Source organism: Maylandia zebra, linkage group LG3, assembly GCF_041146795.1.
Source record: "Maylandia zebra isolate NMK-2024a linkage group LG3, Mzebra_GT3a, whole genome shotgun sequence".
In the NCBI taxonomy this organism is placed as follows: domain Eukaryota; kingdom Metazoa; phylum Chordata; class Actinopteri; order Cichliformes; family Cichlidae; genus Maylandia; species Maylandia zebra.
Genome location: NC_135169.1, coordinates 51,429,895 through 51,452,511, shown reverse-complemented (window position 1 = coordinate 51,452,511; position 22,617 = coordinate 51,429,895). Strand labels below are relative to the sequence as shown.

General features: G+C 50.4%; 6 non-coding genes and 2 pseudogenes across 6 annotated transcripts; all 8 read right to left on the bottom strand.

Moving 5' to 3' along the window:
- Nucleotides 1-2,227: 2,227 nt before the first annotated feature.
- Nucleotides 2,228-2,346, bottom strand: LOC143417662 (5S ribosomal RNA). Its single transcript, XR_013097808.1, has one exon. It is a non-coding gene; the product is annotated as a 5S ribosomal RNA (ribosomal RNA).
- A 1,175-nt stretch (nt 2,347-3,521) lies between these two features.
- LOC143417535 (5S ribosomal RNA) lies at nt 3,522-3,640 on the bottom strand (annotated as a pseudogene).
- A 1,439-nt stretch (nt 3,641-5,079) lies between these two features.
- On the bottom strand, nt 5,080-5,198 carry LOC143417431 (5S ribosomal RNA). Its single transcript, XR_013097652.1, has one exon. It is a non-coding gene; the product is annotated as a 5S ribosomal RNA (ribosomal RNA).
- A 1,570-nt stretch (nt 5,199-6,768) lies between these two features.
- Nucleotides 6,769-6,887, bottom strand: LOC143417661 (5S ribosomal RNA). Its single transcript, XR_013097807.1, has one exon. It is a non-coding gene; the product is annotated as a 5S ribosomal RNA (ribosomal RNA).
- Nucleotides 6,888-8,062: 1,175 nt separating this feature from the next.
- Nucleotides 8,063-8,181, bottom strand: LOC143417534 (5S ribosomal RNA; annotated as a pseudogene).
- A 1,050-nt stretch (nt 8,182-9,231) lies between these two features.
- On the bottom strand, nt 9,232-9,350 carry LOC143417960 (5S ribosomal RNA). The gene has a single exon (XR_013098108.1). It is a non-coding gene; the product is annotated as a 5S ribosomal RNA (ribosomal RNA).
- An 855-nt stretch (nt 9,351-10,205) lies between these two features.
- Nucleotides 10,206-10,324, bottom strand: LOC143417430 (5S ribosomal RNA). Its single transcript, XR_013097651.1, has one exon. It is a non-coding gene; the product is annotated as a 5S ribosomal RNA (ribosomal RNA).
- Nucleotides 10,325-11,617: 1,293 nt separating this feature from the next.
- LOC143417478 (5S ribosomal RNA) lies at nt 11,618-11,736 on the bottom strand. Its single transcript, XR_013097700.1, has one exon. It is a non-coding gene; the product is annotated as a 5S ribosomal RNA (ribosomal RNA).
- Nucleotides 11,737-22,617: the final 10,881 nt, after the last annotated feature.

Here is a 22,617-nt window from a genome sequence, read left to right as displayed (position 1 = left end):
AGCCAGCAGCCACAGGCCCTGGTGTGGTGTACATGGCCACAGCCAGCAGCCACAGGCCCTGGTGTGGTGTAAGTGGCCTCAGCCAGTGCCACAGGCCCTGGTGTGGTGTAAGTGGCCTGAGCAAGAGCCACAGACCCTGGTGTGGTGTAATTGGCCTCAATAGCAACTAATGCCCTGGTGTGGTGTAGGTGGCCTCAGCCAGCAGCCACAGGCCCTGGTGTGGTGTAAGGGGCCTCAATAGCAACTAATGCCCTGATGTGGTGTAAGTGGCCTCAGCCAGCAGCCACAGGCCCTGGTGTGGTGTAAGTGGCCTGACCAAGAGCCACAGACCCTGGTGTGGTGTAATTGGCCTCAATAGCAACTAAGGCCCTGGTGTGGTGTAGGTGGCCTCAGCCAGCAGCCACAGGCCCTGGTGTGGTGTAAGTGGCCTCAGCCAGCAGCCACAGGCCCTGGTGTGGTGTAAGTGGCCTCAGCCAGCAGCCACAGGCCCTGGTGTGGTGTAAGTGGCCTCAGCCAGCAGCCACAGGCCCTGGTGTGGTGTAAGTGGCCTCAGCCAGCAGCCACAGGCCCTGGTGTGGTGTAAGTGGCCTCAGCCAGCAGCCACAGGCCCTGGTGTGGTGTAAGTGGCCTCAGCTAGAAGCCACAGGCACTGGTGTGGTGTAAGTGCCCTCAGCCAGCAGCCACAGGCCCTGGTGTGGTGTAAGTGACCTCAGCCAGCAGCCACAGGCCCTGGTGTGGTGTAAGTGGCCTCAGCCAGCAGCCACAGGCCCTGGTGTGGTGTAAGTGGCCTCAGCCAGTGCCACAGGCCCTGGTGTGGTGTAAGTGGCCTGAGCAAGAGTCACAGACCCTGGTGTGGTGTAATTGGCCTCAATAGCAACTAATGCCCTGGTGTGGTGTAGGTGGCCTCAGCCAGCAGCCACAGGCACTGGTGTGGTGTAAGTGCCCTCAGCCAGCAGCCACAGGCCCTGGTGTGGTGTAAGTGGCCTCAGCCAGCAGCCACAGGCCCTGGTGTGGTGTAAGTGCCCTCAGCCAGCAGCCACAGGCCCTGGTGTGGTGTAAGTGGCCTCAGCCAGCAGCCACAGGCCCTGGTGTGGTGTAAGTGGCCTCAGCCAGCAGCCACAGGCCCTGGTGTGGTGTAAGTGGCCTGAGCAAGAGCCACAGGCCCTGGTGTGGTGTAAGTGGCCTCAGCCAGCAGCCACAGGCCCTGGTGTGGTGTAAGTGGCCTCAGCCAGCAGCCACAGGCCCTGGTGTGGTGTAAGGGGCCTCAATAGCAACTAATGCCCTGGTGTGGTGTAAGTGGCCTCAGCCAGCAGCTACAGGCACTGGTGTGGTGTAAGTGCCCTCAGCCAGCAGCCACAGGCCCTGGTGTGGTGTAAGTGGCCTCAGCCAGCAGCCACAGGCCCTGGTGTGGTGTAAGTGGCCTCAGCCAGCAGCCACAGGCCCTGGTGTGGTGTAAGTGGCCTGAGCAAGAGCCACAGGCCCTGGTGTGGTGTAAGTGGCCTCAGCCAGAAGCCACAGGCCCTGGTGTGGTGTAAGTGGCCTCAGCCAGCAGCCACAGGCCCTGGTGTGGTGTAAGTGGCCTCAGCCAGAGCCACAGGTCCTGGTGTGGTGTAAGTGGCCTCAGCCAGTGCCACAGGCCCTGGTGTGGTGTAAGTGGCCTGAGCAAGAGCCACAGACCCTGGTGTGGTGTAATTGGCCTCAATAGCAACTAATGCCCTGGTGTGGTGTAGGTGGCCTCAGCCAGCAGCCACAGGCCCTGGTGTGGTGTAAGTGGCCTCAATAGCAACTAATGCCCTGGTGTGGTGTAAGTGGCCTCAGCCAGCAGCCACAGGCCCTGGTGTGGTGTAAGTGGCCTGAGCAAGAGCCACAGACCCTGGTGTGGTGTAATTGGCCTCAATAGCAACTAAGGCCCTGGTGTGGTGTAGGTGGCCTCAGCCAGCAGCCACAGGCCCTGGTGTGGTGTAAGTGGCCTCAGCCAGCAGCCACAGGCCCTGGTGTGGTGTAAGTGGCCTCAGCCAGCAGCCACAGGCCCTGATGTGGTGTAAGTGGCCCCAGCCGGTCACTTAGGCCCTGGTGTGGTGTAGGTGGCATCAGCTAGCAGCACAAGACATTGGAAAACAGCCAAAAGCAATGTCGTTAATGTGCCCTCATTAATGGGCAACTGCTTTTGGTCTTTTAATACACCCCTTCTCTGGATCAAAAGCGGTTCAATGGCATGAAAATGAAAGGCTTACAGCACCAGGTATTCCCAGGCAGTCTCCCATCCAAGTACTAACCAAGCCCAGCCCTGCTTAGCTTCCGAGATCAGACGAGGTCGGGCGTGCTCAGGGTGGTATGGCCGTAAGCTGCTGGCCCCAGCACAATGTCTCAATTTATGGATTCAACTGATTAGGTGGCAAGTACCTGAAGTTACGAAGACAATCCTTTAACCATACCTGCATGTTTGCATAATACCCTAACCCAAAGGCTCAGTTTAGCATTTATCTAACAGCACAGGCCCTGGATTGTTGAAGATGGCCTCAGGAACCAGCACAGGGCCTGGTGTGTTGTACATGGCCACAGCTAGCAGCACAGGGCCTGGTTTGGTGAAGATGGCCTCGGCCAGAAGCGCAGGGCCTGGTGTGATGTGAGTGGCCTGAGCAAGAGCCACAGGCCCTGGTGTGGTGTAAGTGGCCTCAGCCAGAAGAAACAGGCACTGGTGTGGTGTAAGTGGCCTCAGCCAGCAGCCAAAGGCCCTGGTGTGGTGTAAGTGGCCTCAGCCAGCAGCCACAGGCCCTGGTGTGGTGTAAGTGGCCTCAGCCAGCAGCCACAGGCCCTGGTGTGGTGTAAGTGGCCTCAGCCAGAGCCACAGGCCCTGGTGTGGTGTAAGTGGCCTGAGCAAGAGCCACAGGCCCTGGTGTGGTGTAAGTGGTCTCAGCCAGCAGCCACAGGCCCTGGTGTGGTGTAAGTGGCCTGAGCAAGAGCCACAGGCCCTGGTGTGGTGTAATTGGCCTCAATAGCAACTAAGGCCCTGGTGTGGTGTAGGTGGCCTCAGCCAGCAGCCACAGGCCCTTGTGTGGTGTAAGTGGCCTGAGCAAGAGCCACAGACCCTGGTGTGGTGTAATTGGCCTCAATAGCAACTAAGGCCCTGGTGTGGTGTAGGTGGCCTCAGCCAGCAGCCACAGGCCTTGGTGTGGTGTAAGTGGCCTCAGCCAGAGCCACAGGCCCTGATGTGGTGTAAGTGGCCTCAGCCAGCAGCCACAGGCCCTGGTGTGGTGTAAGTGGCCTGAGCAAGAGCCACAGGCACTGGTGTGGTGTAAGTGGCCTCAGCCAGCAGCCACAGGCCCTGATGTGGTGTAAGTGGCCCCAGCCGGTCACTCAGGCCCTGGTGTGGTGTAGGTGGCATCAGCTAGCAGCACAAGACATTGGAAAACAGCCAAAAGCAATGTCGTTAATGTGCCCTCATTAATGGGCAGCTGCTTTTGGTCTTTTAATACACCCCTTCTCTGGATCAAAAGCGGTTCAAAGACATGAAAATGAAAGGCTTACAGAACCAGGTATTCCAAGGAAGTCTCCCATCCAAGTACTAACCAAGCCCAGCCCTGCTTAGCTTCCGAGATCAGACGTGGTCGGGCATGCTCAGGGTGGTATGGCCGTAAGCTGCTGGCCACAGCACAATGTCTCAATTTATGGATTCAAGTGATTAGGTGGCAAGTACCTGGAGTTACGAAGACAATCCTATAACCATACCTGCATGTTTGCATAATACCCTAACCCAAAGGCTCAGTTTAGCATTTATCCAACAGCACAGGCCCTGGATTGTTGAAGATGGCCTCAGGAACCAGAACAGGGCCTGGTGTGTTGTACATGGTCACAGCTAGCAGCACAGGGCCTGGTTTGGTGAAGATGGCCTCGGCCAGAAGCACAGGGCCTGGTGTGATATGAGTGGCCTGAGCAAGAGCCACAGGCCCTGGTGTGGAGTAAGTGGCCTGAGCAAGAGCCACAGGCCCTGGTGTGGTGTAAGTGGCCTGAGCAAGAGCCACAGGCCCTGGTGTGGTGTAAGTGGCCTCAGAAGCAAATAAGGCCCTGGTGTGGTGTAATTGGCCTCAATAGCAACTAAGGCCCTGGTGTGGTGTAAGTGGCCTCAGCCAGAGCCACAGGCCCTGGTGTGGTGTAAGTGGCCTCAGAAGCAAATAAGGCCGTGGTGTGGTGTAAGTGGCCTCAGCCAGAGCCACAGGCCCTGGTGTGGTGTAAGTGGCCTCAATAGCAACTAAGGCCCTGGTGTGGTGTAAGTGGCCTCATCCAGCAGCCACAGGCCTTGGTGTGGTGTAAGTCGCCTCATCCAGCAGCCACAGGCCCTGGTGTGGTGTAAGTGGCCTGAGCAAGAGCCACAGACCCTGGTGTGGTGTAATTGGCCTCAATAGCAACTAATGCCCTGGTGTGGTGTAGGTGGCCTCAGCCAGCAGCCACAGGCCCTGGTGTGGTGTAAGTGGCCTCAGCCAGCAACCACAGGCCCTGATGTGGTGTAAGTGGCCCCAGCCGGTCACTCAGGCCCTGGTGTGGTGTAAGTGGCCTGAGCAAGAGCCACAGGCCCTGGTGTGGTGTAAGTGGCCTGAGCAAGAGCAACAGGCCCTGGTGTGGTGTAATTGGCCTCAATAGCAACTAAGGCCCTGGTGTGGTGTATGTGGCCTCAGCCAGCAGCCACAGGCCCTGGTGTGGTGTAAGTGGCCTCAGAAGCAAATAAGGCCGTGGTGTGGTGTATGTGGCCTCAGCCAGCAGCCACAGGCCCTGGTGTGGTGTAAGTAGCCTCAATAGCAACTAAGGCCCTGGTGTGGTGTAAGTGGCCTCAGCCAGAGCCACAGGCCCTGGTGTGGTGTAAGTGGCCTCAGCCAGAGCCACAGGCCCTGATGTGGTGTAAGTGGCCCCAGCCGGTCACTCAGGCCCTGGTGTGGTGTAGGTGGCATCAGCTAGCAGCACAAGACATTGGAAAACAGCCAAAAGCAGTGTCGTTAATGTGCCCTCATTAATGGGCAGCTGCTTTTGGTCTTTTAATACACCCCTTCTCTGGATCAAAAGCGGTTCAATGACATGAAAATGAAAGGCTTACAGCACCAGGTATTCCCAGGCAGTCTCCCATCCAAGTACTAACCAAGTCCAGCCCTGCTTAGCTTCCGAAATCAGACGAGGTCGGGCGTGCTCAGGGTGGTATGGCCGTAAGCTGCTGGCCCCAGCACAATGTCTCAATTTATGGATTCAACTGATTAGGTGGCAAGTACCTGAAGTTACGAAGACAATCCTATAACCATACCTGCATGTTTGCATAATACCCTAACCCAAAGGCTCAGTTTGGCATTTATCTAACAGCACAGGCCCTGGATTGTTGAAGATGGCCTCAGGAACCAGCACAGGGCCTGGTGTGTTGTACATGGCCACAGCAAGCAGCACAGGGCCAGGTTTGGTGAAGATGGCCTCGGCCAGAAGCACAGGGTCTGGTGTGATATGAGTGGCCTGAGCAAGAGCCACAGGCCCTGGTGTGGTGTAAGTGGCCTCAGCCAGCAGCCACAGGCCCTGGTGTGGTGTGGGTGGCCTCAGCCAGCAGCCACAGGCCCTTGTGTGGTGTAAGTGGCCTCAGCCAGCAGCCACAGGCCCTGGTGTGGTGTAAGTGGCCTCAGCCAGTGCCACAGGCCCTGGTGTGGTGTAATTGGCCTCAATAGCAACTAAGGCCCTGGTGTTGTGTATGTGGCCTCAGCCAGCAGCCACAGGCACTGGTGTGGTGTAAGTGCCCTCAGCCAGCAGCCACAGGCCCTGGTGTGGTGTAAGTGGCCTGAGCAAGAGCCACAGGCCCTGGTGTGGTGTAAGTGGCCTCAGCCAGAAGCCACAGGCACTGGTGTGGTGTAAGTGCCCTCAGCCAGCAGCCACAGGCCCTGGTGTGGTGTAAGTGCCCTCAGCCAGCAGCCACAGGCCCTGGTGTGGTGTAAGTGGCCTCAGCCAGCAGCCACAGGCCCTGGTGTGGTGTAAGTGGCCTCAGCCAGCAGCCACAGGCCCTGGTGTGGTGTAAGTGGCCTGAGCAAGAGCCACAGGCCCTGGTGTGGTGTAAGTGGCCTCAGCCAGAAGCCACAGGCCCTGGTGTGGTGTAAGTGGCCTCAGCCAGAGCCACAGGTCCTGGTGTGGTGTAAGTTGCCTCAGCCAGTGCCACAGGCCCTGGTGTGGTGTAAGTGGCCTGAGCAAGAGCCACAGACCCTGGTGTGGTGTAATTGGCCTCAATAGCAACTAATGCCCTGGTGTGGTGTAGGTGGCCTCAGCCAGCAGCCACAGGCCCTGGTGTGGTGTAAGTGGCCTCAATAGCAACTAATGCCCTGGTGTGGTGTAAGTGGCCTCAGCCAGCAGCCACAGGCCCTGGTGTGGTGTAAGTGGCCTGAGCAAGAGCCACAGACCCTGGTGTGGTGTAATTGGCCTCAATAGCAACTAAGGCCCTGGTGTGGTGTAGGTGGCCTCAGCCAGCAGCCACAGGCCCTGGTGTGGTGTAAGTGGCCTCAGCCAGCAGCCACAGGCCCTGGTGTGGTGTAAGTGGCCTCAGCCAGCAGCCACAGGCCCTGATGTGGTGTAAGTGGCCCCAGCCGGTCACTTAGGCCCTGGTGTGGTGTAGGTGGCATCAGCTAGCAGCACAAGACATTGGAAAACAGCCAAAAGCAATGTCGTTAATGTGCCCTCATTAATGGGCAACTGCTTTTGGTCTTTTAATACACCCCTTCTCTGGATCAAAAGCGGTTCAATGGCATGAAAATGAAAGGCTTACAGCACCAGGTATTCCCAGGCAGTCTCCCATCCAAGTACTAACCAAGCCCAGCCCTGCTTAGCTTCCGAGATCAGACGAGGTCGGGCGTGCTCAGGGTGGTATGGCCGTAAGCTGCTGGCCCCAGCACAATGTCTCAATTTATGGATTCAACTGATTAGGTGGCAAGTACCTGAAGTTACGAAGACAATCCTTTAACCATACCTGCATGTTTGCATAATACCCTAACCCAAAGGCTCAGTTTAGCATTTATCTAACAGCACAGGCCCTGGATTGTTGAAGATGGCCTCAGGAACCAGCACAGGGCCTGGTGTGTTGTACATGGCCACAGCTAGCAGCACAGGGCCTGGTTTGGTGAAGATGGCCTCGGCCAGAAGCGCAGGGCCTGGTGTGATGTGAGTGGCCTGAGCAAGAGCCACAGGCCCTGGTGTGGTGTAAGTGGCCTCAGCCAGAAGAAACAGGCACTGGTGTGGTGTAAGTGGCCTCAGCCAGCAGCCAAAGGCCCTGGTGTGGTGTAAGTGGCCTCAGCCAGCAGCCACAGGCCCTGGTGTGGTGTAAGTGGCCTCAGCCAGCAGCCACAGGCCCTGGTGTGGTGTAAGTGGCCTCAGCCAGAGCCACAGGCCCTGGTGTGGTGTAAGTGGCCTGAGCAAGAGCCACAGGCCCTGGTGTGGTGTAAGTGGTCTCAGCCAGCAGCCACAGGCCCTGGTGTGGTGTAAGTGGCCTGAGCAAGAGCCACAGGCCCTGGTGTGGTGTAATTGGCCTCAATAGCAACTAAGGCCCTGGTGTGGTGTAGGTGGCCTCAGCCAGCAGCCACAGGCCCTTGTGTGGTGTAAGTGGCCTGAGCAAGAGCCACAGACCCTGGTGTGGTGTAATTGGCCTCAATAGCAACTAAGGCCCTGGTGTGGTGTAGGTGGCCTCAGCCAGCAGCCACAGGCCTTGGTGTGGTGTAAGTGGCCTCAGCCAGAGCCACAGGCCCTGATGTGGTGTAAGTGGCCTCAGCCAGCAGCCACAGGCCCTGGTGTGGTGTAAGTGGCCTGAGCAAGAGCCACAGGCACTGGTGTGGTGTAAGTGGCCTCAGCCAGCAGCCACAGGCCCTGATGTGGTGTAAGTGGCCCCAGCCGGTCACTCAGGCCCTGGTGTGGTGTAGGTGGCATCAGCTAGCAGCACAAGACATTGGAAAACAGCCAAAAGCAATGTCGTTAATGTGCCCTCATTAATGGGCAGCTGCTTTTGGTCTTTTAATACACCCCTTCTCTGGATCAAAAGCGGTTCAAAGACATGAAAATGAAAGGCTTACAGAACCAGGTATTCCAAGGAAGTCTCCCATCCAAGTACTAACCAAGCCCAGCCCTGCTTAGCTTCCGAGATCAGACGTGGTCGGGCATGCTCAGGGTGGTATGGCCGTAAGCTGCTGGCCACAGCACAATGTCTCAATTTATGGATTCAAGTGATTAGGTGGCAAGTACCTGGAGTTACGAAGACAATCCTATAACCATACCTGCATGTTTGCATAATACCCTAACCCAAAGGCTCAGTTTAGCATTTATCCAACAGCACAGGCCCTGGATTGTTGAAGATGGCCTCAGGAACCAGAACAGGGCCTGGTGTGTTGTACATGGTCACAGCTAGCAGCACAGGGCCTGGTTTGGTGAAGATGGCCTCGGCCAGAAGCACAGGGCCTGGTGTGATATGAGTGGCCTGAGCAAGAGCCACAGGCCCTGGTGTGGAGTAAGTGGCCTGAGCAAGAGCCACAGGCCCTGGTGTGGTGTAAGTGGCCTGAGCAAGAGCCACAGGCCCTGGTGTGGTGTAAGTGGCCTCAGAAGCAAATAAGGCCCTGGTGTGGTGTAATTGGCCTCAATAGCAACTAAGGCCCTGGTGTGGTGTAAGTGGCCTCAGCCAGAGCCACAGGCCCTGGTGTGGTGTAAGTGGCCTCAGAAGCAAATAAGGCCGTGGTGTGGTGTAAGTGGCCTCAGCCAGAGCCACAGGCCCTGGTGTGGTGTAAGTGGCCTCAATAGCAACTAAGGCCCTGGTGTGGTGTAAGTGGCCTCATCCAGCAGCCACAGGCCTTGGTGTGGTGTAAGTGGCCTCATCCAGCAGCCACAGGCCCTGGTGTGGTGTAAGTGGCCTGAGCAAGAGCCACAGACCCTGGTGTGGTGTAATTGGCCTCAATAGCAACTAATGCCCTGGTGTGGTGTAGGTGGCCTCAGCCAGCAGCCACAGGCCCTGGTGTGGTGTAAGTGGCCTCAGCCAGCAACCACAGGCCCTGATGTGGTGTAAGTGGCCCCAGCCGGTCACTCAGGCCCTGGTGTGGTGTAAGTGGCATCAGCTAGCAGCACAAGACATTGGAAAACAGCCAAAAGCAATGTCGTTAATGTGCCCTCATTCATGGGCAGCTGCTTTTGGTCTTTTAATACACCCCTTCTCTGGATCAAGAGCGGTTCAATGACATGAAAATGAAAGGCTTACAGCACCAGGTATTCCAAGGAAGTCTCCCATCCAAGTACTAACCAAGCCCAGCCCTGCTTAGCTTCCGAGATCAGACGAGGTCGGGCGTGCTCAGGGTGGTATGGCCGTAAGCTGCTGGCCACAGCACAATGTCTCAATTTATGGATTCAACTGATTAGGTGGCAAGTACCTGAAGTTACGAAGACAATCCTATAACCATACCTGCATGTTTGCATAATACCCTAACCCAAAGGCTCAGTTTAGCATTTATCCAACAGCACAGGCCCTGGATTGTTGAAGATGGCCTCAGGAACCAGAACAGGGCCTGGTGTGTTGTACATGGCCACAGCTAGCAGCACAGGGCCTGGTTTGGTGAAGATGGCCTCGGCCAGAAGCACAGGACCTGGTGTGATATGAGTGGCCTGAGCAAGAGCCACAGGCCCTGGTGTGGAGTAAGTGGCCTGAGCAAGAGCCACAGGCCCTGGTGTGGTGTAAGTGGCCTGAGCAAGAGCAACAGGCCCTGGTGTGGTGTAATTGGCCTCAATAGCAACTAAGGCCCTGGTGTGGTGTATGTGGCCTCAGCCAGCAGCCACAGGCCCTGGTGTGGTGTAAGTGGCCTCAGAAGCAAATAAGGCCGTGGTGTGGTGTATGTGGCCTCAGCCAGCAGCCACAGGCCCTGGTGTGGTGTAAGTAGCCTCAATAGCAACTAAGGCCCTGGTGTGGTGTAAGTGGCCTCAGCCAGAGCCACAGGCCCTGGTGTGGTGTAAGTGGCCTCAGCCAGAGCCACAGGCCCTGATGTGGTGTAAGTGGCCCCAGCCGGTCACTCAGGCCCTGGTGTGGTGTAGGTGGCATCAGCTAGCAGCACAAGACATTGGAAAACAGCCAAAAGCAGTGTCGTTAATGTGCCCTCATTAATGGGCAGCTGCTTTTGGTCTTTTAATACACCCCTTCTCTGGATCAAAAGCGGTTCAATGACATGAAAATGAAAGGCTTACAGCACCAGGTATTCCCAGGCAGTCTCCCATCCAAGTACTAACCAAGTCCAGCCCTGCTTAGCTTCCGAAATCAGACGAGGTCGGGCGTGCTCAGGGTGGTATGGCCGTAAGCTGCTGGCCCCAGCACAATGTCTCAATTTATGGATTCAACTGATTAGGTGGCAAGTACCTGAAGTTACGAAGACAATCCTATAACCATACCTGCATGTTTGCATAATACCCTAACCCAAAGGCTCAGTTTGGCATTTATCTAACAGCACAGGCCCTGGATTGTTGAAGATGGCCTCAGGAACCAGCACAGGGCCTGGTGTGTTGTACATGGCCACAGCAAGCAGCACAGGGCCAGGTTTGGTGAAGATGGCCTCGGCCAGAAGCACAGGGTCTGGTGTGATATGAGTGGCCTGAGCAAGAGCCACAGGCCCTGGTGTGGTGTAAGTGGCCTCAGCCAGCAGCCACAGGCCCTGGTGTGGTGTGGGTGGCCTCAGCCAGCAGCCACAGGCCCTTGTGTGGTGTAAGTGGCCTCAGCCAGCAGCCACAGGCCCTGGTGTGGTGTAAGTGGCCTCAGCCAGTGCCACAGGCCCTGGTGTGGTGTAATTGGCCTCAATAGCAACTAAGGCCCTGGTGTTGTGTATGTGGCCTCAGCCAGCAGCCACAGGCACTGGTGTGGTGTAAGTGCCCTCAGCCAGCAGCCACAGGCCCTGGTGTGGTGTAAGTGGCCTGAGCAAGAGCCACAGGCCCTGGTGTGGTGTAAGTGGCCTCAGCCAGAAGCCACAGGCACTGGTGTGGTGTAAGTGCCCTCAGCCAGCAGCCACAGGCCCTGGTGTGGTGTAAGTGGCCTCAGCCAGCAGCCACAGGCCCTGGTGTGGTGTAAGTGGCCTCAGCCAGTGCCACAGGCCCTGGTGTGGTGTAAGTGGCCTGAGCAAGAGCCACAGACCCTGGTGTGGTGTAATTGGCCTCAATAGCAAGTAATGCCCTGGTGTGGTGTAAGTGGCCTCAGCCAGCAGCCACAGGCCCTGGTGTGGTGTAAGTGGCCTCAGCCAGTGCCACAGGCCCTGGTGTGGTGTAAGTGGCCTGAGCAAGAGCCACAGACCCTGGTGTGGTGTAATTGGCCTCAATAGCAAGTAATGCCCTGGTGTGGTGTAAGTGGCCTCAGCCAGCAGCCACAGGCCCTGGTGTGGTGTAAGTGGCCTCAGCCAGCAGCCACAGGCCCTGATGTGGTGTAAGTGGCCCCAGCCGGTCACTCAGGCCCTGGTGTGGTGTAGGTGGCATCAGCTAGCAGCACAAGACATTGGAAAACAGCCAAAAGCAATGTCGTTAATGTGCCCTCATTAATGGGCAGCTGCTTTTGGTCTTTTAATACACCCCTTCTCTGGATCAAAAGCGGTTCAATGACATGAAAATGAAAGGCTTACAGCACCAGGTATTCGCAGGCAGTCTCCCATCCAAGTACTAAACAAGCCCAGCCCTGCTTAGCTTCCGAGATCAGACGAGGTCGGGCATGCTCAGGGTGGTATGGCCGTAAGCTGCTGGCCCCAGCACAATGTCTCAATTTATGGATTCAACTGATTAGGTGGCAAGTACCTGAAGTTACGAAGACAATCCTTTAACCATACTTGCATGTTTGCATAATACCCTAACCCAAAGGCTCAGTTTAGCATTTATCTAACAGCACAGGCCCTGGATTGTTGAAGATGGCCTCAGGAACCAGCACAGGGCCTGGTGTGTTGTACATGGCCACAGCTAGCAGCACAGGGCCTGGTTTGGTGAAGATGGTGTTATGATATTTTGATACCACGGTAAGCATTTACAGGATATTGTTTTATACAGGAAAACTGTTACTCAATAAGGCCCATATACTAGTTGTTTTTCTCTTTCTATGTGACCCAAGAATTAATGTGTAGAACTCACAAGCTGGTACCTCAAGGTCGAAAACACCACAGAGATGAGACCACTTCCTTACTCCCATCCTCCCTTTTTCTTTATCTCCTGGAAAAGGCTCGTTAAAGGCTAGGTGGTTTGTTTCAGAATTCACTAATGAAAGAACTCTGTATTTTATGTCTAGGAGTGTATTTTGCTGGGATGATCATAAATTATAGCTGAACTGATAAACTACACAAGGGATACTTTGCTCAGAAGGCAGGAAGACGTTTCCTTATTTAGTCTGTACCGGTTTGAACTGGGAAAGCTGACACACGAACCTTTTTTTCTCTATATAAACTGCTGTGTATCAAATAAACCTTTGAGTTGATTCTGGGAAAGCAATCTGAACAGTTTCTGTATCACTTTGTTCTCCTAACTGCTCCCGATATCGTAACTAACCCAGCTGAACGGCATACCTGAGTGTTACTTTAAATAATTAGGAATCTTATAAGGAAAGGACAAAACTCTGCTTATCGCTCACGCCACGGAGGAAACCCGGGACGGCAATTTCCTTCAATCTTGGTGTCAGAAGTGGGATGGCTGACAGAAGGTAAATATGCGTCTTTCATATTTATATAAAGACCTATTATACCTCTCTCAGTGATCGATCCATAAAAAAACGGGATATGCTGACGAAGTTTCACTTAGTGATCCAGAGAGATACACTGACTGACTTCCTCAGTCCCCGAATAAAGTAAATTAACCCTTGTGTGGTGTTGGTGGACACAGGAAGTTGCCTGTTGTCTTGAATATTTTAATTTTGTTTAAGTTGCTCACTCAGAAAGAGTGACACAGGAAGTTGCCTGTTGTCTTAAATACTTCTCGTTAAGTGAGAAGTTGCTCACCAAAGAGTGACACAGGAAGTTGCCTGTTGTCTTAAATACTTCTCGTTAAGTGAGAAGTTGCTCACCAAAGAGTGACACAGGGAGAAGTTGAACGGGTCTTACAGACCCGATTACCATACAAGGGTTAAAAGCAGTAAATTAAAAGCAGAAAGACACAGGAAGTTGCCTGTTGTTTTACGAGAAGTTGCTCGTTAAGCGAGAAGTTGCTCGCTAAGTGAGAGTTGCTCACACAAACAAAAAATTGCTAGCAATAAATTTAAAGTGACCTCAGCTGTGCCGCAGCTAAAATACTAACATAAATCCTTCAAGCGTGTAAACCCCTCTGGAAATCACTGAACATGGGTCAGAATAATTCAAAAACCACAGACAAGTCCGATAAAAAATCAAAATTACCTGTAAAACCAAAAAAAATTAAATTTAAAGTATCAAACAACAGCTCAGTACGACTCGCATTTCCGGTTACGTGTAACCCACGTCCACGAATCGGCGAAGACTTCCATGATTACGTATCCAGAACATGCGGGAGTGCTTATGTGACTGACTTTGTTTACAACTTACGGACTATAAGTTCAATGCATTCTAACTTATTTCCGGAGCCTTATCCCGAACGATTATCGCCAGAAAACAGGTCAGTAGAAATGTTGAATATCATTTGTGATAAGAAAAGTAGTCTGCTTAAAAAGTCCTGTAGAAAATATATGATAGAATGCCGCGACGTGATGCATCAAATGTTACCGCTATGGAAAAAGGGACCGGAACCAGGTGTAGATGCTTTAACATCAAATAAAACTAGTGCAGGCTCCAGCATAGAAAATAAATCTACCGCGGGAAAAGCTAGTCTTGCATGCTCAGCCATTCAGCCCACAGCCCCGCCGCCTTACGAAGATGAGACCGAATTAATAGTTGCTGCAGCAGCCGCATGCAAACAACGTCAGCACTTTGATCCAACCAGCTTAAAAGACAGTGACACAAAACCTGAATCACATGCAACGGGTCTCAGCCACCTAATTGAACAAGATCAGGAAAAACAATATATACGCCGCGAGGAAGAATTAGCAGAACATAGAAAGAGAGAAAAACTTTTGAAAGAAGAATGTGAGGAACTTATGAAAAACAATTTAGACGTCTATGAAGAAAAACTTTTGCATCAGGCAGTGTCCACAATAGACACCCACATGAAACGCCATGATTTCGTAGCTAGAGGTTTAGAGGTAGCTAAAGAAATACCTGTTACCCGAACTTTAATAAAGACTTATCTAAAAGGAAAAAAGGAAAAACAAAGCCGGAATGACAAAGGTCCTCACGCCAACACTCGCTGTAGTAAACAAACAGAACCAAAATCTAGTGACGTCAATGACACTTACCCCTTTATGATAATAGGAGATCAGTGTTGTATTCAGCCCCCTAAAATCTCAGAATTAGTGACAACTATTAAGGAGCTTCCCGATCCTCTTAAAAATCCTACAGCCTTTGTCTCTGCACTACAGAGAAGTACCAGATATCACCATTTGGGTGGTCCGGATTACAGGTACATATTGTGTCAATGCATTCCTGGAGTAACCGAGTCACAACTCATAGAAGAGATAGGTGAATTAGACCCAAAGCATGATAAAGCATCCACAACTGCAGAGTTTTTGTGGGTAAATAATGACAAAGTCGCCGATTTCTTTAAGAATCTAAAGAAATTCCTGCTCACAATGTCTAGAGACAAAATTGACTTAAATGCAGTAACTATGTGTAAACAGAAGCCTGATGAATCTATCCTAGTATTCATAAAACGCTTTATGCACTGTTGGACTGATGAGGCATGCATGCCAGAGTATGGTAATGATCAGATTTTCATCACCACCTTTTTGAACAATATCCACCCTGAATGCTCTCAGTTGCTAAAAGTGACAGCTACTAATAATCTCTACGAATTGAGTAAAGATGCTTTCTTAAAGCTTGTACAACTGAAGGCCAGTGCAGACCTTTTTCCTACTATCACAAAAGCTAACAGTGTTAAGATGATGTTGAATTTTGATGTTCAAGGCTCAGAGGAAAGTGAGAAATTAATGTATGCAGGACTACCCGCTCCAGCACAGCAAGGAAGTTTCAGAGGACGGAATGGTAAGAATAGAGATGTTTGTTTTTACTGTGGAAGGGTAGGACACTGGTCCAGAGAATGTCGCTTTGCAGCCACCAACAGGGCACACACGCCTCAACCACAGAACGCAGTACAAGTTCCCGCCACTAGGCGTCAGCAGAGCTCTTCCAGTCAAGGTAACTGGCAACCACAAGAAGCATGCAATAATGGCCCCACATCTAGGCCGCAGCCTTACAACCCACATTATAACCCACAAGGCAGACAAGCTAGAGGTGCAAATTTAGCTCAGTTTTCCAGTAACCGCAGACACCCAGAGCATGAATCAGAATGGGAAAGGGTGCGTTACAATTCTCACCATGATCTTTTCCCATCACCTGATAATCCCCGGCTGGGTCGCTACTAGGGAGGCCCAGGTGAGGATGAGGGACAGCAGTGTGAAGCACTACACACGATGCTGCATCTGCAGCTGTCCCCTAACACAGAACATTTGCCCATGCTACAAGTAGAAATAGATGGTAAGAAATACCCATTTTTAGTGGATAGTGGAGCCACTAAAAGTTCACTGTCTGGGAAATTCTATAATGGGCCTGTGTCCTCTGTGTGCATCAACACTATGGGAATTAATGGAACTGTAGTGCAATGCCCTAAAACTCATTCTCTAAAGACACGTTGGGGCTCTAAACCAGATGAAATCACATATCATCCATTTGTAATTATTCCTAACTCGCCTGTGAATTTATTAGGCAGAGATCTAATGGCAAAAATGAATTTGTGTATTTCATTTAACACAAAAGGTGAAATGTTTGCTGATACTGATAACAGCTATGTTTTCTCTGCCTTATGTACCATGGAGAAGGAACAGCCTCTGTGTCAGCTGGACGGCTCAGCAGAGAATGAACTCAACACCTTTTTGTCTGGTATTCCACGACACACATTGTGCCAAAGACGTGTTCAAAAACCACTGCCAGGTAATCCCATATCTGGGAGCCACACTTTTGTTTCTCTCACACTGTTCAACAACATGATAACTGCTCACACAAGTGAAGGCCAAACAGTGGTTTTGTCACATAACTCAGACATAGGTTATGACATAACTACACCATGTCGTCACATAGATCTAACCTATCCTATCCACTGTACTATTTCTGCACTTACGTTGCCAGCTGAATACCAGAATATGACATTGTGGTCTAAAGGTGAGAATGATGTAGGATTTATTGACTGTATACCTTATCACGCACAGCTAAAAAACAATAAGCCAGTATATGTCAAGCAGTATCCCATTTCTGTCGAAAAAGCCTCAGCCCTAGATGTCATCATAGGAGATTTATTGACTACAGGAGTGATAAAGCCTACAGTATCTCCATATAATACTCCTGTCAATCCTGTGCCAAAGCCTAACAAACCTGGCGTATGGCGTTTTACACAAGACTTAAGACAAATTAATGCAGTCATTATCCCTTTGCCACCTCTGGTTCCGGATGTCCCCAGCATATTGACATGTATTCCATCCACAGCCACACATTTTACCGTGGTGGATTTATGCTCTGCCTTTTTCTCAGTGCCTGTGCATCAAGACACACAGCCGTTATTTGCATTCACACATAGAAATAAGCAGTACACTTGGACTCGTCTGCCTCAAGGCATGATAGACAGCCCTGCTGCTTTCTCAATGGTGATCCGTGCTACCCTGGACAGCTTTACTCCTCCTGAGGGCTGTACTCTGATCCAGTATGTGGACGATCTCCTCCTCTGTGCTCCGAGTGAGGAATTGTGTCAAACTGCTACACACATGCTTCTCCAGCACCTCCAAAAGACTGGCCACAAAGCATCTGCAAAGAAAATGCAGTACTGTCAGACTTCTGTTCAATATTTGGGATTCACACTGTCTCACGGAAAACGTTCCATGACTGCAGACAGGGTCAAAGCTGTGACCTCCGTCCCTCGGCCTACTACACAGAAGGAAATGTTGTCCTTCCTGGGCATGGTGAACTATTGCAGACAGTGGATACCAGACTGTTCTTTTCATGACCACATTCTGCGTGAATGCTGCAAAAAAGACAAGCTTCCTCGAATACTGTGGTCCACAGAAATGACTGCCTCTTTCAATGCATTGAAGGGAGTGCTGACCTCCGCCCCTTGTTTGGGTCTGCCTGACTACCACTTACCTTTCCATCTGTACGTTACAGAGAACGGCACGACCTGCACAGGTGTACTGGCCCAAGAGCATGGCAGTGGCTACCGCCCAGTAGCCTTCTATTCAAAGGTATTGCCAGCAGTAGTTCAGGGGATGCCGGCCTGCCTGAGAGCAGTAGCAGCTTGCTCTATCATGATAAGGGACTGCGAGAAGCTTACACTCTCACATGACACTATTCTACACACCAATCACCAGGTCACGACCATTCTAGCAAACATAACTACACAACACATGACTGCACAACGTCGCTCAGGTTATGAAGCTACACTGACCTCCACAGCAAACCTCACCATAAAAGCGAGCAGCACACCCAATTCGCCAGCACATTTATTGATCCATATGCTGTGTTCTTCTGACCGACAGGATGGCTCAGACAGGCTTGATGTTCATGACTGCATGACACGTATACAGGAATCCACAGCACCACGTCCAGATTTAGAGCAAACACCTATCCCAGACTCAGCCACGGTTTATGTGGACGGGTCCTGTTCAAGGCCGAATGACAACTCATTTCTTTGTGGCTATTCAGTGGTGACATTGCCTGACATCATACTAGAGGCTCACTCATTACCATTTCACTCAGCACAAAAAGCAGAGCTCATGGCTTTAATACGCGCCTGTGAGCTCCACTTGGATAAGCGTGTGACAATTTACACAGACAGCCGCTATGCGTTTGGCGTCGTACATGACTTTGGCACATTGTGGAGACAAAGAGGATTTAGATCTGCTGATGGAAAACCGATTGCTAATTCTGATCTTGTGCAGAGACTTTTGCAGGCTATACAGCTGCCATCGGCCGTTGCAGTTGTAAAAACGAAAGGACACAGTACAGCTGACACAGACGAAGCTACAGGTAATGCTTTAGCAGACGTGACAGCAAAAGCTGCAGCTGCATCACAGCTCCCACCTCCACAGGAAGTATTATCTGTGCCCCTACAGCTGCCACTTGTTACACTCCCAGACTATTTAGACACAAATGTTGATTTAAAATTCATACAAGAGCAAGCATCTGCCTGTGATTACACCTATTGGGAGAATAATGGCTGTACCTTAGATGACAGAGATGGCCTATATAGAAACCTTGAGGGTTTGATTGCCCTCCCATCTTCCCTGCTGCCAGTCCTTGTCCGACATTTTCACGGTGTGAGTCATGTCGGACAAAGAGGGGTAATAGGGGCAATAAAATCAAGATTTGTAATTGAGAAAACATTGCATGCAGTAAAAAGCATATTAGCAACCTGTCTAACATGTGCACGAACTAATGTAGGAAGACCAAAAGCAGAACATCAGCATTTACCACAACCAGATTTTCCATTTCATACATTACAAATTGATTTCACACACATGCCAGCACAAGGAAGCATCAAGTACTTACTGGTAATAGTGGATCAATTTAGTAAATGGGTAGAAGCTTATCCAACCTCAAAAGAAACTGCAGAAGTAGTCTGTCAAAAGTTGTGCAATGAAATAATACCCAGATTTGGAATACCTCACCAAATTAACAGTGATAGAGGACCTTCATTTACATCAGAAGTAATTCAAAAGTGTACTAAAACTCTAGGAATAGACTGGAAATATCATGTGCCATACCATCCTCAGAGTTCAGGAGTTGTAGAAAGAATGAATAGGACCATAAAAAATCGCCTGACTAAAGCAATGATAGAAAGAGGAATGACCTGGATCAAACTACTTCCTCAAATCCTCTGTGAGATTAGAATGACTCCATCCGCAGCAACCAAATTATCTCCATTTGAAATAATCATGGGAAGACCATTTCCAACACCATGGTCAGCTTCCAGAGGGGCACCGCTATTGGAAGGGGACATAGACACTGCATTGTCCGACTATGTCCACAATCTGGTAGAAACACTGAATAATAACTATCAGAAAGTTTGTCTCTCCCAGCCTCTCCCCTCCACAGATCCAACCCACAAGTGGAGACCAGGGGACGCGGTGTTAGTGAAGTCACTAAAACCAAGAACACTCGGGGAGGCCGCGTTTTCCAGCCCCCAGACTGTACTGGCAGTGACGAGAACCTGCATCCTTACGGACGGACAACCTCAGTGGATTCATGCCAGCAGGGTTAAGACCAGCCCAATCGGACCATCTCAGGCGTCGGATCAAGCAGACGACATCTCCGGCGAGCCAGCGCCCGGAACTAGAGCAAATAAACACACACGGGTAGATGACATCTCAGGCGAGCCAGCGCCCGGATCCAGTGCACACACGCAATCACTGATTAACACACAACGTCTGAAAGAGCCACAGCAAGGTACTCGAACATCCAGCAGGAATAGAAAGCCAAAAGTACCACATGATGTCTAACCTGATAAAGCTAGACTCACTCCATCCTGATAATGGAGAAAATGAAATGCCCATTGTCATCATACGGCGCTTATTCAATGTCTCTCGAACCTGGGACCAGGCCAGAAGGCGACTGAAGAACTGTTTTTCTTATATATTTAGGTTATTTATCATACTTATCGCATTAACCTTAGGATTTTTCTTTGCTATGTTGTATTGTAAACTGCAACCATGTTCACATTTCTGCAGGTCATATTTTGCTGACGATACTTCATGCTCTATTTTGCGAGACACCTACTTAATGCACTCTTCACGTTCCCTAAAATCAGTAAATGGCAACATAGACGCCACTAATAAACCATTTTATGCACCCTCTAGAGTAGGAGTCAACTCCTGGTATGAAAATGCTAGAACAGCTGCTCGTGATTTAGGAAACAGCAATTGTTATGTCTGTTCAAAGGGTAATCCAGAACAGGTTATAGTGGGATACCCAATCTCAGGTTTTCCCCTGACAAAGATGCTATTCAAAAATGATGAAAAGGGGCCCTTAACAGTAACCCTGATTGAAGCGGTGCGTGTAGAACTAAGTCCTTTAGATTGTTTACTCATATACACAGGACAAGTCTCTAGTAAGGATGTCAGCATGATTAACGACTCTACCCACCCCTGTAACCCAATGAAGCGCCCCGAAGACCGCACTGAACCTCTCTCGCCCCCAAAACAGGTGCGCCATCACCCAAATATCTTGATGACATGCATCCACCGACCAAAACTTGAAAACATAAATTATGACACGCAAAACTATACATTTTTTTCTGACTCTCCAGGAGCACGCTGTAATGAAACATGGCTAGCAGCGAGTGTTGACAGGACACAACATAGACATATGTTTTCTTATCTATATGCATATATAAGTACGCATTCAGATAACTCCACAATCCTGCATTCGCCCAACACACTAAACGACTCGTACTGGGGAGGCATATTAAAAGGCTTTACAGCTTCGCGCCTGACCAGACCAATCCCACATGCTTATTGGATGTGCAATAATACCCTTAGAGTGGCTTTACCTGTTAATTGGACCGGTACCTGCGGTCTAGTAACTTTAGCTCAAGAACTACTAATACAACAAACCTCAGATCTGCCTGTATCCAGCAAACGTACAAGACGCTCCACTTACTCACATAACGTTTACATAGATGCTATAGGGGTTCCACGCGGGATACCAAGGGAATTAAAGGCACAAGGGGAAATATCCGCAGGGTTTGTCTCACTAATACCGCATATACAGGTAAACAAAAATGTAGCCTGGATCAATTATGTTTATTATAATCAGCAAAGACTTACTAATTTGACCAATACGGCCCTTAAGGCCCTAGGAGAACAGATGTCTGCTACCTCTTTAATGACCATGCAAAATAGGATGGCCTTAGACATGCTGTTAGCTGAGAAAGGAGGTGTTTGCGCGATGTTCGGAGATGTTTGTTGTACTTTCATTCCCAATAATACCGCCCCTAACGGTTCATTCACACAAGCTATGAATAAACTTGAAGCATTGCAGATAGAACTAAGAGCCAATGCAGGTCACGGTCAGTGGCTTGACAAGTGGCTGCAGGACACGTTTGGAAAATGGAAGGAACTAATTGTAGCTTTTGTAACCATTGTAGCATGTATTGTTTTGTTTTTGATGATTATTGTCTGTTGTGTGGTACCCTGTGTACGTTCAATGATAACCCGTATAGCTACTAGTACAGCTACTTCAATGTATTTGCAATTGGCACAAATTGACCCAGATTATGTGTCAGATGTCATCGATGATCCTGATGTATGTATTGAGCATTAGATTGTGAATTACTCAATTGTCAAAGAAGAGAATGACGTTTTCTTCTTTTTCTTTTCTTCTTTTTCCAATTTTGATATTAAGCTCACTCGAAGGACTAGTTACATTTATGATTTGTTTCACATTTATGATTTGTTTCACATTTATGATTTGTTTCACATTTATGATTTATCTTTATATTATGTTATTACATTCTGTCTTTATACTATGTTATCATTACATGATAAAAGGGGAGAACTGTTATGATATTTTGATACCACGGTAAGCATTTACAGGATATTGTTTTATACAGGAAAACTGTTACTCAATAAGGCCCATATACTAGTTGTTTTTCTCTTTCTATGTGACCCAAGAATTAATGTGTAGGACTCACAAGCTGGTACCTCAAGGTCGAAAACACCACAGAGATGAGACCACTTCCTTACTCCCATCCTCCCTTTTTCTTTATCTCCTGGAAAAGGCTCGTTAAAGGCTAGGTGGTTTGTTTCAGAATTCACTAATGAAAGAACTCTGTATTTTATGTCTAGGAGTGTATTTTGCTGGGATGATCATAAATTATAGCTGAACTGATAAACTACACAAGGGATACTTTGCTCAGAAGGCAGGAAGACGTTTCCTTATTTAGTCTGTACCGGTTTGAACTGGGAAAGCTGACACACGAACCTTTTTTTCTCTATATAAACTGCTGTGTATCAAATAAACCTTTGAGTTGATTCTGGGAAAGCAATCTGAACAGTTTCTGTATCACTTTGTTCTCCTAACTGCTCCCGATATCGTAACTAACCCAGCTGAACGGCATACCTGAGTGTTACTTTAAATAATTAGGAATCTTATAAGGAAAGGACAAAACTCTGCTTATCGCTCACGCCACGGAGGAAACCCGGGACGGCAATTTCCTTCAGATGGCCTCGGCCAGAAGCGCAGGGCCTGGTGTGATGTGAGTGGCCTGAGCAAGAGCCACAGGCCCTGGTGTGGTGTAAGTGGCCTCAGCCAGAAGCCACAGGCACTGGTGTGGTGTAAGTGGCCTCAGCCAGCAGCCACAGGCCCTGGTGTGGTGTAAGTGGCCTCAGCCAGCAGCCACAGGCCCTGGTGTGGTGTAAGTGGCCTCAGCCAGCAGCCACAGGCCCTGGTGTGGTGTAAGTGGCCTCAGCCAGCAGCCACAGGCCCTGGTGTGGTGTAAGTGGCCTCAGCCAGAGCCACAGGCCCTGGTGTG